The sequence below is a fragment of the Capsicum annuum genome, chromosome 7, assembly GCF_002878395.1.
Source record: "Capsicum annuum cultivar UCD-10X-F1 chromosome 7, UCD10Xv1.1, whole genome shotgun sequence".
Classification (NCBI taxonomy): domain Eukaryota; kingdom Viridiplantae; phylum Streptophyta; class Magnoliopsida; order Solanales; family Solanaceae; genus Capsicum; species Capsicum annuum.
Window position 1 is genome coordinate 182,237,980 of NC_061117.1, and position 3,931 is coordinate 182,241,910.

Genomic DNA, 3,931 nt, shown 5'->3' on the forward strand with positions numbered 1-3,931 from the left:
AAACCCCCTAGAGGTCTTATATTCTGAGCCTAGGCCAACTGCCCCAACTACGTCTCCAAATTCTTCTGAGCAAGTTGCTGATTTCTTATCTCTTCAACCATTTATCCCTTATTTGCCAAGATTTTTTTCAATGTCTCTTTGATATTAGTAGCCTGAGTATTTTGCTGCTACTTAAACTGTTAAGTTTGAGTATGATTATTTCCCCATTAGTAATTTGACTAACCTTACCAACTGCGGTTATAGGTATTACCAAAATTCTAATTACCCTTTTGTGTATTGCCTACAAAATTAACCGACTTCAGATTTGCTCCACACGAGTATGCAGAGTGACCATTAATATTATAATTCTCACACCAAGACGGGGTATGTTGAACTGCATTTACTTGGGCCTGAGATTGATTCACACTTAGTTTACTAAATTGTATCATCATTTGATTTTGAAAAGAAGCCAACTGACCGGCCAAAACTGTGACATTATCCACTTCAATCATCTCAACAGGCTTCTTCACTGTACTTATGGACATATCACTCTACCATTTGGGATTACCTTGTGCAATTTGATTTGGCAAAGTATATAACTCATCATAAGTTTTCTCCAAGGCTTGACTACCTGCAGTTGAATCTAACAAAATTTTGTGGTGTGGTCAAGGGCTTTAACAAAAATATGAGTCAATACCTCGTTAGTCTGTTGGTAGTATGACAGTTCTTGAGAAGAGATTTGAATCTTTTCTATGCATGATAAAGATTCTTGTTTGGCTTTTGTTAGAACTCAGGATCTCACTTCTTAACCTCGCAGTTTTCCCAGATGGAAAGAATCAGATGAGGAACTTCTTCGCCAGGTCATCCCAAGTAGTGATGGATTTTGAAGATTCCGCCTTTAACTATTTCTTCGTTTCCCCCAAAAGTGAGAAGGGGAAGAGTGTGAGCCTCACGTAATCAGTGAAGACTACAATGGAGTAGATGTGTCACTGTTCTCTAAAAACTTTTGCAGATGGACCTGTGGATCCTCATGTGACAGGCTCGTGAATTGCCCACTATTGTGCAAAAATTGCATCATATTCTGTTTAAGCTCGAATCTACCTCCAGGTTTTGGTCTGCGGATGGAGGAGGTGACATTGGTTGCGAGTAAGATTACCACTTCGCGTATTGTCCTGCAGGCTTATTGATCTTCAACCATGACCGCAAGATTAGCATCTCCCTATTCAACTTGCGAGATGTAATAGGGAAGGATTACTTCTCTCCTTAATTGATGTAAGCATTGCTCAAGTTTAGGATATGGGTCAACCAAATCCCTTTTCCTTGCCAACTTACTTTTGTTTTAGATCTGTACCTGCAAATTCAAAAGCTACCTAGGGGGAGAATATAAAGTTCGAAAATAGTTAGTGAAATAACTAAATAGACCCTCATACTTGTCTTCATTTGTAAACTGAACCCTCCCATTCTCTCTTTTATAAACTAAACTCTTAAACTCGGTGAAACTTAATTTTTTAAACCATCTTACATTAACTAAACTTGTGTGCATTAAGATGGGAGAGTTGGACAAAGTGGTGATTACACTTTTAAAGATTCCGTTGCATTTCGCACCCTAACGTATTTTTTTTATGATTTGCACTCTATTCTATTTTTTTTTTTTTACGATTCACACCCTAACCTCTTTATTATCTTGCAAAATAATAAAAGTACTCTCCTTTTGAATTTTTTATAAGGGAAAAACTGAAATACAATTAATAAATAAAATAAATGACACAAAGTAAAAAAGAGCTAACAAAAAAAGGAAGTGATCGATCAAAGTTCATTTGCCTCTCAAAATAATTGTCTCTCCAAATCGATAAATCAGACACCATTATGCTTTCCTGCAGATCTGTTAAGAGAGCATATTGAAACCAATAGCGTACCATGTAGATGTCACTGGGCTTTCAAGTTTGGGGCTCCTATGAGATGTGACAATTTCATCTACGAACTCCATATCTCCAACTATCAACTCTACAATTTTTTTTTATTATTATTATTATAGAAGACTTCCTCATCGATCTACCAATTAGTTGAATGTATGAAATTGCGCAGTTTCATCTATAGAGGAATGTGTAGTGTTGGATTGTGCCAGCGAGTGAGGCCCCTTTGGTGATGTACTTCGTGAACATCATTTTTACAAGAGTCTGAAGAATATGGTTATAAAAGTAAATAATTAGGAATTAATTAGTGAATATCGAACGCAAATTGCAAATTTTCAAAATTAAAAATAAAATAACAAAAAAGGCATTCAACAAGTGCGTCCACAGAAACCACAATAAGGATTTGGAGTTGTGAAAAAACGTAATGAGAAAATAAGATGTAACCATGTTCATAAGTTATCCGACAAATTTTTCTCTTATTGACCTCTTTTTTAATTTGTGTCATTTATTCTTTTAATTAATTGTATTTTAATTTTACCCTTATAGAAAATTCAAAAAAAAAATACTTTTATTATTTTATAGGAAAATTAAAAAAAATAGGGTGTGAATCATTAAAGAAAATTAAAATAAGGTGCAGGTCATAAAAAATAAAATAAAGTGCAAATCATAAAAAAGTACGTACGGTGAGTGTGAAAATGCAACTGACTCCATTTTTAGAAGCACACAAGTGAATATGTGGGTGTTTGGATTAACTTATATTTTGGTCAAAATAGTCTTTAAGCTATTTTTTATTTTTTCAACTGTTTGATAAGTTTTAAAATTGCTTAAATAAAAGTCAAAATTTACTTTTATAAGCCAAAAACTAAAGAGATTAATTAGAATACGCTGTCAGTGGATAAATTTTTTTACACGATCAAAGAATCCTAATGCTTTTATGGATAATATTATCAATTGACTTCACGCTATTTTTCTCTTTCTTCGCAGATCTCCATCTACAATACAGTCTCCTTCTCTCTCTCCTAGACTGCCCCTCATCTATGGCTTCATATCTTTCTCTATCAATGTCAAAACATCAACTCTCCATTGAAAGAACTGTGTGCATATTTTTTAAAGTGAAAGATTATTTCTTTGATTTTTAAGAGAATTTATTTTGAATCTGGTGAGATGAAACTATATTTATGAGTGATACTGCAATGAAAACGATTTACATCTGAACTTACTTTTGAATCATGTACACACCTAATTACTTAATAAACTTACTTACGAACTATAGGAAACACTCTTTTCATTTAGAATTACGATTTATTATTCGATCTTTGAAAGTGTATTCCTCTATTTTGCTCAATGGTCTAGCTACAAACGATACCTAAAACTAATGATGATGAAGACAAGAAATGGAATCCTTTCAAATTTTGTTAAAGTCATATCATACTTGGAAATAAACTCCATAAAATAAATTTAAGAGTACAAGTTACCTTATAGGAGTACTATTTTTTTTTCTAAAATGTTAAAAGATAAAATTAGTTGAAAAATAAAACCCATAAAAAACATTAAGATTCCTTGACTGTGTAAAAATACCTATCCACCGACAGTGTGTTCTAGTTAATCTCAAAACTAAAAGCTTCAATTCCCAACTTTTTTTTTTTTGGCTTATAAGCCATTATACTTGGACCAATTAAAATACATTTTTGTCCCTCAAAATTCTCCGTTATTCCAAATTACTCTTGTGTAGTTATATTAGTACTTCTTTTCTATGAAACTTCTAATTTATGAAATATAAATTTTTATATATTATTCTCCTTCTTTAATATATTGTTTTAAATTTGGACAATTATTATTGTACAACATATGAATTTCTCTAATAAAAAAATAACTCATCAATCAAAATATATGAAGAATACTCATTGAAGATATACAACTTGATGGACAATTAGTGAATGATCCATCTATATTTCCCAACGCAACATTCGTATTCGTCAATATTTTAATAGTGATAGTCATTACTCAATCAACGAGTAATATATTTTCTAACTAAGAGT